Source organism: Panthera leo, chromosome C1 (assembly GCF_018350215.1).
Source record: "Panthera leo isolate Ple1 chromosome C1, P.leo_Ple1_pat1.1, whole genome shotgun sequence".
Lineage (NCBI taxonomy): Eukaryota > Metazoa > Chordata > Mammalia > Carnivora > Felidae > Panthera > Panthera leo.
Window position 1 is genome coordinate 174,353,638 of NC_056686.1, and position 14,362 is coordinate 174,367,999.

Consider the following 14,362-nt stretch of genomic DNA (forward strand, 5'->3'; position numbering starts at 1 on the left):
AAACTAAATTCTAAGCAGCGTCTCAAAAAATGTTAAAGTCCTCACATCCTTTAAGCATTGCTTATATGAGGATACTCCTCCTTATATCCTTCCTCCAGCACAGAGGTTTACCAGGGTCAGTAAGAATGGTTTGTCGTGTTTTCCCTCATACCCCATATGCTACTTCTGAATTCTTTGTGAACATAAGAATGGAGCAAATGAACATAATCTGGTGGGTAATGTTTTATAAGGCAAAAATAAAGTGCAGAGATTCAGTCTGAGTTAAAAAAAATTAGGAAAAATGAAAAATGTGCAGGCACCATCAGGACAGCAGCAACAACTGTGTCAATGATTTGTTGATTAAGTGTTGTAAAGAAAGCATGTTCTACTCGCATTCGTGTGTGTGTGTGTGTGTGTGTGTGTGACACTTTCTGTCTTATGAAGCCGCAGAGGTGTTTTTTAAAACACCTGGGTTAGGAAACACAGTCTCGCTCTAGTGCTTTAGGGAGGAGGTTCAAAAGGAAACTTGGGCGGGGGGGAGCGGAAGGGGGGCACGAGAATGGGGGAGGGGGGAGAGACCTGTGTTTTTGCTTCTGTCCCGGCTCCGCACAGGGTAAGGTGAGGCCTCTCCTGCCACAGTGGCGTTTCCCTCACATTTCATTCTCTTCCTTTGGTCCCGCCTGCAAACGCCAGACAGCCCAGTGGGCCCGGGGGAAACGACCATCAGAGACTGAAGCAAGTCTGAGAGCTCGAACACAGGCGTCCCGTTTGGAAGTGTCCAAGGAGACCGCCAGAAGTGCGCCAGCCGGAGTCTGAGAGTTTTCTTCTGGCCGAGAGGGGGAGCCCCGCGTTCCCAGCCGGGAGCGACCCGGAGTCCCGAGCCTCGAGCCCCAGCCGCCGCCAGTTTTAGCTTCAGCGGGTTGGGAAGAGGAGGGAGGGGGCAGAGAGCGCGAAGAGGGAGGGCACCGGGGCCGGAGGGTCCCGAGTCCAGCGCTGTCTCGACGTCGAGAAACTTTCCATCTCGGCCGCAGAAACGGCGCCCCGGCCGTGTCGGAGCGGAGATCGCTCGGCGGCGAGGACGCGGCAGCGCTCCACGCCCCTGCCCGAAGCCTGATCCGACCGCATCAGTCCGTAAGGTATGGGGAGACAGCGATTTGTGTGGGGGCTTCCCCGCTGCAAGCCCAGCCTCCCGTCAGGTAGCGTGCAGTCTCTTCCACACTGACATCCCGGGGAGGAGGCGGGCGGTGGTCAGCGCCGGCCGCGGGTGCCTGGGGAGGAGGGCGCGGGGCTGCGCGTCGCCGCTGCCGCCGCCGGGCAGGTTGCAAAAATTAGGGCAGTGAAAGGCGCAGGGAGTCTCCCAGCCCGAAAGGAGGCGAAGACCTGTTGACGACTGCCATTGCAGCGCTTGAGGGATGACGAGGAGCCTAAGGAGGTCGGGGACGCGGCGGGCTCGCGGCTCCTGGATCCTCCTCTAGCCCTTTGTGGTAACTTTGGGGTGGCCAGGGCCGGTGGGCGGGAGCTGGCGGCGGGCGGCGGGGCGCCGGTGGCTCAGCACGGCTGAGGGAGCACGGACCCGACGGGGCTGAGCCGGCAAGTCATCGCCGGGGCACAGCGAGGCGACCCAGGAGCGAAACTTCTTGCAGCGTGACGTCCCTTTTGTTGGCTCCTGGAGAGAGCGTGAGCATGGGGGCGGGGAGGCGCGAAGCTCCTAGGCCGGGCTCAGGATTCTTGAAAGCCAGGACTGGGAGGGCCCAAACTCAGGGGCGGCGCCCACACGGTTAACCTTTGGCTGGGTGGGTCAAGTGGTTCCTTGCGGCGGACGCTACGTTACGAGGGGAGTACGGGGCGGCGTGGTGATGAGACCCTGGGCTCAAGCTCGCTCGCCCGGGGCCACCTCCTCGTGGGCTGGCTCACTACGTCCGCGGATCAGTACCCGGCGCGATCGGATCTTCCCTGTGGCTCCTAGGGCACCGCGCCGACTTCCCTGTGTGCGGGAGGGAACTCTGGGCAGGCTGGTTTTCTTGGAATGTGTTTACGATGTTGAATGGGACTTGAACAGGAAGCCGGACGCTGCAGCTGGAACTAGCGTGCCAGGGTAGAGTAAGGAAAGCGTAGCTGGTGTTGGACTTGGCGAGTCCACTTAGGACGTTGGGCAAACCCCTAGTGGGTGCAGGACGTCAGTCTAGGTACCCCTTCCTGGATCCTAGCAGTTTTTCTCAGTTGAGCCCGCCTTACTTTCACGTGCAGGCAGACATTGACATGTTCTATTTCAGTCTTCAAGTTTGACGAAGTATAAGGCAATCAATTAGGAAGTGTTTAATTAAGTTCATTTTTGGACTTGCTTTAAAAAGAATGTTGCATCAACACAAGAGTAAAAGTTTCTGGCGAGTGTTCTAGTTATGGTTTCTCTTGTTCATTTCGAAGACTGGTAGGAGACCACAATATTGATGATTTTTGTGTCTGTGATACCAAATGGGTGATACAGTGCTAAAGGAGGGCAGTAAAGGAGACTGTACAGTAAAGGAGAGCAAGTGTTAGGAGATAGGAAAGTCTGAGAGGAGTTGGAATATTTTCAGATGTGCAAATCGCCCCCTTTCTCTGCCAGTCTTTCCCTCCTTCCCCCACATAAACAAGTAGCCTTGCTAGAAAACCCACCAATTGGGAGAGTGCAGTCGCTGGCGACTCCAAGCCTTGCTGGAAGCAGCAGACAGGCTAAGGTACTGCCCCATTGCATAATTAAAAGGTCTCCTTGAGCTGTCCAGGAGTGTTTTCCAAGTTTTTACGACTGACAAGGAAAGAAGAGAGGACCCTGGCCAGCAGCCAAACCAGACTGGGCTCAGTAGCCAGGCATGAAAGAGACTGGGGAACTTGCAAGGGATAATTGGAAAGGAGCTGGTGGGTACTTGGGTTTAAACAAGGGGTTTCTTTTGCAATGAGATTTTTTAGGTGACTAAGATCAGTCTTCTTGGCAAAAAAAAATAAACTAAGCACAGTGCAGTCGGTTGTGTCAGAGGAGAGGGGTAGAAGTGCTGGAGGAGGGAAGTCTGACCCTTATCAGTGTTGCAGTGGAATTGCTGGGGGCCTGATGCTGCCTGTGCTGGTTATACTTTGTTAGTGTTCATATTTTGTTGCCATTTGTCTCCTCAACTTGGACTAGGCTTGCTGCAACTTCAGTCCCTTGACCTTGACTTTCTTTGTTTTCATGGAGAGTAAGAACCAAAGACTTGGGCTTTGAGCAGATGGCTTTCCACCTAAATTGAATAATTCAATTACATACTCTCAAAGGGCACAGATTTGGGTCATGGAGTTAAAGTGGAAAACATGTTTAACGTGTCTTCCTTGTGTTTGTCAACAGTAACCCCCATAAATAGATCTTGCCCTTTTTCCTGGAAGAGTAGAAGTTGGGGTGATCTCACTGTTTCACAAAGCATTTGCCCAATTCTCAAGGCCTTGCTGCTTCCAAGTTCCAGATTAGCCAGGAACTCAGAACCTTATCTACAATTCAGATGCTTTTTTTATGTGTAAAATTTGTTTCCTCTTCATTCCTCCCTCCCTCCTGCCCTCCCTTCCTCTTTCCCTCTTACCCTCCCTCCCTCCCTCCTTTCCTCCTTTCCTTCCTTCTTTCCTTCCTTCCTTCCTTCCTTCCTTCCTTCCTTCCTTCCCAGGGAATTTGGTTTACTGTTGTGTTTGGGGGTTAAATGGTATAAACACTAATATGTATTATATTTCCACTGGATTGGTAAGTTTGAGATTGTGAATATCGGCCTGCCTTTTGAGATTGACTTTATGAATCACACTTGGCAAAATGTTTTCCCTATGATTTCAGTTTTTCCACTTGCAAAGTAAAGAAACTTTTCTTTACATAATAACAAGTTTACTGTGAGCATTAAAGAGATGAAATTATGTTAATAGATTTTTAAAAATATAAAGGTCATAGAGTTTCTGACTCAGTTGATTCAATTGAGATTATAGGAGTATAAATTTACTAGATATAAATTGATATTTATATCTAGTATACACATGTTATAGTGACATATCTGCATTTAATTTATAAAATTACTACTTTTGCATTTTAATTGTAGTTTTAGTTTAATCAGATTTTAATCTTTGAGAATAATGGGTGAGATTTTGTTATGGTTAAAGCTGAGTCATTCTCTCAGAAAAATATAATCAGCAAATTAATTTACTTTTCTTTTGGTTTATATTTATACTCAGGACCAGTTATTTTTTAAGCCCAGCTCAATTTTGCCTTTATGAGAAGTTACCAAATATATTTGCAGAATTTGGCTCCCTTCTCGGAAATAACACTTGAGGGACTAAAATTACATTTATGGTGTACAAATAAACTTTCTTTTCCCAAAGGCCACAACAGTTTCCTTTTGAGTTTAGAGGGTAGATTTAAGAGACTTTCATTAATTGATTCAACCAATACTTATTGCATATTTTTTATGTCCAGGGAAACAGAAGGCTTGGATTCAAATCCTAGCACTGAACATCGTAGCACTGTGATTTTCTTTGTGTTATTTTACTTTTCACCAGAATTTTACCAAGATAAAATTTGTTGTCTATATTGATATCAATAATATAGGAACTTGTTCCACACATGGTAATTTTGAAATATTTCATTTTTAGACATGTCAATTAGCAAAAAAAAAAAAAAAAGCTATTTTTAATAGCTTAATGTACTGTATTATATTCATGAATGTTTATTTTTCAGGTGAACAGGTCAATATATTAGAGAAAGAAAATAAGTATGGATAAATTGCTGAAATAATAAAATCTTTGGTAAAATACTTAATAATAACTTACTTTCAGACCTTATTTTATTAATAATGAATATATAAAAAGTAGGAGTGTATGGATGATAATAGTTGAATTTATGGTTGTATTAACAAAATAGGCACCTTTTTTGAATAATCAAAGAACAAGTGAACATTCAAGGATATATCAGGGTTAATTTTAATATAAAATATCCAGTTTTGCTATTGATTTTAAAACTTCAAAAAAATTTTTTTAACCTTTATTTATTTTTGAGAGAGAGAGGGACAGAGTGTAAGCAGGGGAGGGGCAGAGAGAGGGGGAGACACATAATCCAAAGCAGGCTCCAGGCTCTGAGTTGATAGCACAGAGCCCCAGGCGGGGCTGGAACCCATGAACTGTGAGATCATGACCTGAGCCAAAGTCGAACGCTTAACTGAGTGAGCCACCCAGGTGCCCTGATTTTAATACTTTTTTAAAAATTTATTTTTATTTATTTTGAGAGAGAGAGACAGAGAGCAAGTGGGGGAGGGAGAGAGAGAGGGAGGTTAGAGTCCCAAGCAGGCTCTGTGCTGTCCATGCAGAGCCCATGTGGGGCTCAAACTCAGGAACCATGAGAGCATAACCTGAGCTGACACTAAGAATCGGATGCTTAACAGACTGAGCCACTCAGGCGCCCCTTGTTTTTGATTTTAAATTAAAAATCTTGAAAATCTTTAGTCTCCATTGCTCAATATTAGATAATTTTTATTTAAATTTCACTTTGCAGATAATTTTTTTGTGATTCATTCTGTAAAATTGCAACTTGTTTTCTAAAACCTCTAAGTGACAAAAAAAGCTATTTTATTTGAATATAATAATAACTTCAAAAGTAGTTACTACAGGAGTCAACCGCATGGTTGCCTGAGCCCTGGTGCATAAAACAGATCAGAGACTGGGGGATCTAATAGTGCTTGCCTTAACACATTTAGAGATCAAGAAACTTAAATTTGCTCCTGTGGGAGCTTAAATATATTCAAACTAGGAGAAGAAAAATGGTATAAATTTTGAGCAGAGAAATCTCTTTGCTTTCAAACAATGGAGATATGAAATTAAAATCAGGCCTTTATTTTAAAGATGATGGCTAAAAGTTATTGTTCCAGAGTTAGTCTTAGAAGACAGTGCTTATACTATTTTTAGGTTGCTATTTGCTAGTTCTGTGTTTGTTTTATACTTAGAAAATATTTTCAGCCACTCTAATGATAGTTATAGTGTGTGATTATTTTTCACCAGGAGACAGTTAATTGGCACAAATATTGTACAAGGGAATAAATGCCAATTTTCTGCTTTCATTGAAATGGCATAGTTATAAATTTGGAATTAGCTTCATCTTTCAATATTGTGTACTTAAGGATAGTGTTGAAAAAGCAGATCACATAGTATGAATAAGTGATTTAATTTATGTAACACTTGTGATTGTAATGAGTAATAGGACTTTTAAAAAAAGTTTTGAATAACACTGTGTATATTTTCCTGGATACATCTAAGGGAGATATCTAGATAGTAATAGCTGCTTTTATTTCATGTTTGCTATTGACATTATATAAATATATTTACATATTGTTCTGAAGAAGAGGTTCAGAATATATACTAGAAATTTCCAAGGCTTAGGTGACTAATGCCTCTCTCTCTCTTTCTCTGTGTATATATTAGATATATCTTTATAAATGTATTTATATGTACATGTAATTATGATATATATTTTTTGGTGTTTCTCTATTCGTGCTAGGTATATCTTTATAGGGAAAAATAACTTCAATTAATTGATATTTCTAGGCCAATTTTAACCATTAATTTAAGATCTTTTTTAGATAACTGTTGCTAGAGATTCTTGAATTTCTTTTTTTTTTTTTTTTTTTTTTTTTGAATTCTAAAGGAGTTTTCAGGCTTTTTTTTTATACCTGTAAAGGTAGAGAATAATAGTAGGAAAGATATGCTACCCACAGTCTTGGTTAATGGCTCTGTTGGTGACATAATCATGGAGGCCTTTTCTACTTTTCTTAAGTAGAGTGCAGGCAAATGTGTAGTTAACTAATAGAAGAAGGTAATTTCACTGCTTGAAAGGTAGCTTCTGCTGGTAAATTTGTAAGGTATTTTGAAGTGAGAATTGTGTGTACATGCAGTGTTTTCCAGGTATTGTATAGCTTTTCCTTAGGATTATCGGATGTTACAGTTAACTTGTTTCCTGAAAGTTCAACCACAAGTACTCTAAGAATTTCAGCGCACTTAATAAACTTTGCCAGAGCTACCAACAGAGAAGATTGAATGACTGGGTGCAGTTTTTAGCTCACTCTTCTGTAGAAAATGATGATAGTTATTTAAATGACCAAAACCAGCTTGTTTTGAGAGGTTTGATAGAAGAAACTACAGAGTATGATAATACTAATGGAATCATTACAGATTTGGCTGTGTAACATTGTCAAATAGTTACATAATGTTTCATGAAAAGGTAACTAGCTTTCTTTCTCACCTGGTTTGTAAATGAGGTAATATTGATCTTAGACAGCATTTTAGCTAAAAAGCAAACAAATGTCTGTGCTGTAGTAGCAGATCTCCAAATTTGAAGTAACTAAAAGTTGATGCAAGAGGATGAACTTGATTTTTACCCTCTCGATTTCTCTCATAGCTGTTTACAGCCATCGAGAAAGTGCTATGTTTTAAAGTAAAAATTTAATAGCAAATAGGTTAATTTACTCAGATTTCCACTTGAGTTAAAACATAGTTTGGTAAATACTGAAAAGAGTTTTATTTAAGAAGATGTGTTTTTAAAGGTCAACATGCATATTATTCTCTGTAATCTATTTAATTTTTTGTTTGCTTTTGAGGAATTCCCTAGTAAAAAGAGAATTTTGGTTGATGGTGGAACTTTCCTAATACCTCTTTGAGGATGTGCACTATTATAGTCATAAACATGCTTCCAACGTAAATGCTGATCATTGCTGGTAGCAATAAATACAAAATTTGGCTTATTGTAAAGAACAATTGTATAACTGAATTAATTTCAAAGTGATTTATCTCAATGCTGGATTTAGTAATTGATTATAATTACTCAGAAGATGCTGCTTTTGCAGTGAAGTCTAGCAAAACACAGTTTGAGAGAATTGTTAAGGAGTCACATTTTAGTAAATGAATTGTATTTGAAATTATCTAATGACATCTGAAATGGTAAAAGTCTATTGATATTTCAAATCTACCAAGTAGCATTTCTTTATAAGAGTAGATACTGTTTTGAAATTTTGTCAATTGTTCTGTTTTAATGCATCATTGTGACTGGTGTGTAGGAAAAAGGCCTTTAAAATTCTTAATACCAAACTAGTAAGTACTATTGTATTGCCAATATTGTCTTTAATCCTTTTTAAAGGAAGAACCACTACTAAATTTATAACAGCTAAATTATCATAGGCTTCATTGAGTAAATTAAGTAGACTAGGAAATTTATGATCAATTTGGAAAAAGGAAGTCTCCTAGAGTGGCACAGAGGAGGCTTTAAAGAACAGTGTTTTGTGACTTGATATAATAAATGTTTCTTTGGGACTTCCTTATTCAGTGAGATACTGATTTTCTTTTAAGTAAGCCATAAAAATTTGCAACATTTTTACCCACTGTCTTCTCATTCTGAAAAATGTAACTGTTTAAATTATGAGTTGACAAATAAAGGGATTCTGATCTGATCCAGCTGAATTTAATAAATATTTGTTGAACATCATTTTTAAAAACTGTTTGTAGTTCTGTCTTTTTTAGTAGTGATAGTGATGTATCTCAAATTAAAGTAAATAGACCTATATAAAACTTGTTATTTCCATAAATTATGTGCTACAGTAGAAGTAGTAGGGATGGGGTTCTCCATCAGTATTAGGGGCAGCAGTGCCTGGAAACAGTGTGGAGCAGTTTGTTGGGCAAAGGATGAAGATGAGTTGGCAGGCAAAGAAGGGGGGACAGGCCATTCAAGACAGATCAGGTGGCAAAGGCAGGAGATATGGAACCATGTAAGTGGTTTAACAAAGCAACTTGTGGATTTTGGAACTGTAGAGATGCTTTTCCTTTCTGTCTTCATGTTGATGACCTTAATCATTGGTAATTATATATGGAAGGTTAAGAATTTTAGCTGGATGAATTATCTTAAAAAACTTGTATCTTTTTTAAACTTTTCCCCCATTTCTCCAGATCTAACTAATGTGTTATTAGTTGCCAGGAGTTGAGTGCACACTCCATTTCACACTCTGGGGTGTCCATGAACTTGGATAGGAAATAATAACATCATTACTCTCATGAACACCTAACGCGCGCGCGCACGAGCGCGCACACACACACACACACACACACACACACACACAGTAGTTTTAATAGTACCTGTAGCTTTCCAGAAGTTGTAACTATTTATTGTCATGTCTAATTGCTGTGGCTGCATATATTTTGAAATATATTCATGTTTATGTCTAGTTTGAAGTTGCAGTAATAATTACATCTGCTTCTAGGGATTATTTTTTCATATGTGAGTATATATATAGACCTGTAGCTATGTCTTAAATTATATTTTAATAACTGTGCTTTAAGTCTGTTTCTTTTACATAATTTATATTTTGTTTTATGTATTTAGAAACACTTTTTGAGAGGGATTCATAGACTTCATTAGACTGCCAAATGGATTTATGGCACAAAAAGGTGAAGAACCCCTGGAAATCTGTACTGATGTTTTTCAGAGGTGGCAGTTGGTTTTATGGTCATTTAATGAGGTTAAAAGAAATTACAGTTATTTAACTCAGTTTTATGTGTTAAACAGAGATATCGTAAATACTTTTGAAAGTAAATTTCTAATAAATAATGCTTCTTTTCTAGGTTGTTTGCTATATTGAAGAAGCATGTGTGCAGTTTTTGGTTATCTTGCTTAGTGACAGTCCAACAAAGAAGGATTTATATTTCATTTCAGAACATGTAAATTTAAAAAAACAGATTTCTCTTTTTCACATTATAGCATTAACTATATTTGGAATGGTTATGATTTAGCTGGGAATTTTGCCTTGTGGTGCTGGTTTATTTTTTATATATAAATGTTTTGTCTCCTCCACTACACTTTGAGTTCTAAGAGAGAATAAGTATGTTTTACAAGAGAGAATATACACGTTGAACAGATCTTTGTATACTCTAGTTTGTAACAGGTAACTACCCTAGTATTAGCAGTTTCACGTGAATGCTAAGGAAGAAATTAATAATTTTTGTATATATGGAGATGACTGTTTTCTATGCACCACTGAGTTACTTAACATTATGTATTTGGTTATATGGTGTATGTTATTCATGTGAAAAATGTAAACGTGTGCCAGTAATTTTGGAAAATAAGAATGTAGAATATATACAAGTATAGCAAACTCCTGTGTCATGAACAGGACCTATAATTAAAGCATATATGGTGTAATTTATTGCACTATATTCCCTTTCTTTTTGCTTGGCTTGACAATTCTGTGAGATACCTCCATTTATAAAATCAGTTTCTTGCATTGATACTTATTTGAAATAGATGATTCAATTTTATTTTTTGAAATACATGACAAAAGTAGTCTCTTTAAACTTATTAATTAGACATAATTACCATAGAGTTTCACATTCATAAATCAGTCCAATTTTAGTAGGTTTGGACCACCTTAAAATTCCAAGGGATGGGTGCAATGTAATTATTGTGTATTTGTAAACCGACAGTAGCTTCAAGATCCCAATGAGAAAGGACTGTCTTTCAGTCTGTTTTTGGCTCTGCTTTGTGTCTTTGATGGTAAGCATCAAGTATCATTGACACTTCTTCATGTCCCTCCCCTATTGGATCTTCAGATTCCCCTGGAATGACACTGCTTAGTTCAAGCCTTGTGTGATCCTTTACCAGAAGTTAATTTTCCTTTCCGTTTCCTGTACATTAATTCATAAGGAGCGTATTTTTACTTCTGAGAGTCATATTCCCTTCCTTGTTGTGGCAGACACTATTGGTTGGCCACTCAAATAATTTCCTTATTCTGCTTTTCTCATAGAACTCTGGTGTTAATTCAGATGTCCACTCTACCTCACATGACTCAGGGGAAGGCAGTTCATTCCTAAAAAGATGAAATTTTAATTAGCCTAAGCTAATAATCGTAGTGTTCTGTTCACTTTGCTAGTGATTCATTAGTGAGAGGACCTTTTTACTTTGTCCCAGTCATAGTCAATTACATGAAATAACAGGACTGGAGGGAAAGGGGGTAGAAAAAATTTCTTTATGCTTAGCAAGGGGAATACTGGATGAGAAGGTATATGGCAGCTCATGATATTTCTTCTTTCTGAAATAGATGTTTGAAATTGCTACAGGGGATCGATCATCTTTTGTCCACTAGGAGATCTAGTCTGAGGGCAAAGCAAATGCATTAATGATAGCAGGAAGAAAAAAAAAAGTAAAGAATATAGGTGCTTGATGGCATTGTTGGGTCCATAAATCAACCCACCATATTTCTGGGTTTACTATTGTATGAGATATGAAGTTCTTTAATTTTTGAAATGAATTTGAACTAGAATTTTCAGTTACTTAAAAGAGAAAGTATCGTAATTAAGGCATTTGTTAAGTGTTATCTTAATTTGAAATAAACATTTGAGAAGCAATAATTTAGGTTATTAAAGAAAACATAGGGTACTTGAGTTTTGTAAACATTGGATATGATTAGTGCTATTAGTCTATAAAAATGTTTTATTATTTAAATCACCAAATGTTATTATGTTTTAATACAGTAAATAGATTGATCATCTTAAGTAAATTTATTCTGAGATGAGTAAATTCTACTTATATCTCAGAAACACATTACTTAACAAAATAAATTTGAAATATAAACTCATAACCTAGTCATTTTATAACATACCACTTTATTGGTTGTTTGGGGGTTTTAATGTATTAGAAATATTAAAAGTACATTAAAAAACATTGAAGGAATCTCAATGCGTCTTCTAAATAATTTAAAGCTTGGAGTCGTGATAAAACTAACGTAACTATTTAAATGTAAAAAATAAAACTGATAGTAAAATTAAAGAAAATTGTGAAGTACAGATCCATTCACAGAGGTATAAAAAAATGCAGGCATATAATAAACTTTCAAGTAGAAACTAGTTTTATAAAACTCTAGTTCACTGACACCATTAGCAATTTAATTACTTTCTGCCACCATGTTCTTGAATTAGTTTTTTTGATGATTTTTTTAACATTATGCATATTGGCTTTTATAATGTGCTGTATCAAAGTATGGAGATATATCTGAGTCTTTGCCTTTTTGTTTTAAAGATGGTAGGAATTAATTACCCAAAGCTGAGAAGACAAAAGCAGGAGTGAAGTATTAATGCTTAGTGGAAATGATTGTTAACCAGTGGTTTAAGCAGGAGGTGGAGGCAAGCAAAAGCAGGAATAATTGCATGGTCTCAGAGAATATTAAGCAAGTGTCACAACGGGCAGGTTAGTTGGAATTCGGAGGTGTGAGACACGGAGCTAAAGGTTGTGTATACAGCGCAGATGAAAAAGAGCAGTTGGTCAAACTGGAGGTGGAAATGTTTCATTTGTTGAAAGCTTTCAGTAAAGCAGAGTTTCAGGTAGGTCACTGGTTCCAGAAAGACTGAGGCTATTGTATTGGAGAGGAACATAGACAGGAGTTAGAATACCAAAGGAAAACAAAAGAGTCCTCAGAATAGTAGTTACTGATGGAGATATCCAAAGTAACAAGACCTACATTACTGTGATTGAGATGCACATATTAGTTTTTTGCATAAAAATGCAGTAAACATGCTTGAGATGCTTCCTGTATGAGATCATGACCTTCATTCAAAGCTAGGTCAGAGAGACCAGATACTACAAAGTGCTGCAATTCTCAGAGGATTATTGTTCTTATAGAAGCCCTTGTTCAGGGATTGTCCTGTGGCATCCCTTTGCCCTTACAGAATAGGAGTGCCCTCTGACCTTTTCCTGGCTTAAAAGGGAACCACATTCTTGTGGCTTTTTGAATGTGAATAAATTATTCTTTGTATGGAAATGAATATAAAGAGACTCTACTTACTTACTTTGGGAATTTTGGTAGAAAATATAACTTGGTTCGCAACGGACATAACACAAAGAAGAAATTATGTATCCAGATCATTCAAATTCCAACTTCCACTTGTACAATAATCACATAAAATGAATAGTTTTTCCCGCCCTTAAATTGTCTCCCTTAAGTAGGGTCTTTGTGGAACCTGCACTCTTTTCTTATTATACCTGTGAGTTCACACCAAAAATAATTTTTTTGAATAAGTGAAATGATAACAAGAATATGACTGGGTTCAGGAAATGCTCCCTGAAAATATGGCATCTTGACATATTATTGAATATTTCAAGTGGAAGGAATTTGAGAAATAACATGTGAAGGAAGGACTTTCTGACCTTCTGAAGCAGGTCATAAAGTCCTCAAGTGAGGATTTTATCCTCTGTATCCCAGGAGGAAAGAACATCCTTATCTCTGAAGGCAAAGGGACAGAGAGAGGAATCTGAATGATCTTGCTAAGTTTCCCACAGTTTACTATTCTTAGCTCATAATCTTTCTTCTCTCTTTCCAAGACTGAAACTCTTCTTCAAACCTGGCATAAAAACAGTCAGGTGTAACCATTTATTCAAGTCTTTATTTTCTTAAGAAGGCCCATGTCATGCAAAACTTATGTTTTTCTCTTGTAAATCTATCTTTTGTTACAAGGAGTCTCAGTCAAGAGCTTAGAAAGGTAGAGGAAAAAGATATTTTTCCTCCTTTACAAATGCATTTATAGAGTGCTTACTGTGTCCTAAGCATTGCATTATATATTTTTTATAATTTAAAAATGATCAAGAAACTTGTCTAAGATTTCACAGCTGGCAAACAGTGGACCAGGGAAGATAGTAGGATGGGAAATAATGTATCTTAACTACCATACCGGTTGAGTGAGTGTGCAGTTGACTAGCAGTAGTCACCCTGGAGGATTAGGCCAGCCTGGTAGTTCTCTTTACTAGTGAAAGTGCATTGCCTTTAAATAACCTGACTGCCTAGACACCTGGCTAATGCTTGATTCCCCCTTGCTTTGTGGCTCAATGAGCTGCTCATCTCCTGCTCTCAGACATGCAACTTGGCACTCCTGTGTGACAAGATATTTGTTCATTTTTATCTCGGTTAGTTAGATAACTCATAAAAATTAAGCCATTGACTAACTTGTGTCTGTTGCTTTGGCTTTTGCTTGATTTTGGTTTGTCTGGAAGGTTAACATATTGATTGAGAAAATCTGACATTTTCTTAATCTCATTTTTCCCTAGTTTTGTCAAAATGATAAAGTTTGAGTAAATAAAGCCTAAGATGTAAAATCATTAATATTAATAGTTTCTGATAGCATGACAAATACTTTTCGCTCAGATATTTGACAACACTTTCCTTCACTGAGAGGAGAGACTAGATAACCTCAAAGAACATTTCAGCCCTTAAGATAGTCTAAGTTTTATTTTCAAATAAATTTGAATTTATTTAAATTTCTTAATATCATATTTAAAGTTGTCCTAATTTTAATATTTGATTTTATTATTTTGTATTTTTGTGTGTGA

At 38.0% G+C, this 14,362-nt stretch overlaps 1 protein-coding gene across 6 annotated transcripts in view; it reads left to right on the forward strand.

Annotated features, from left to right (window-relative positions):
• The first annotated feature begins 556 nt into the window (after positions 1–556).
• The window catches only part of GULP1 (GULP PTB domain containing engulfment adaptor 1), a 273,910-nt gene continuing 260,104 nt past the window's right edge, over positions 557–14,362 (forward strand). For 4 of the 6 annotated variants that reach the window (XM_042949408.1, XM_042949414.1, XM_042949412.1 and 1 more), the window contains exon 1: positions 557–1,115. The gene's annotated coding sequence lies outside the window, so the exon portion shown is untranslated. Of the gene's footprint in view, positions 1,116–1,388; positions 1,464–14,362 lie in introns of those variants that run through there. The other 2 variants (XM_042949413.1, XM_042949409.1) reach the window with 2 other exon arrangements.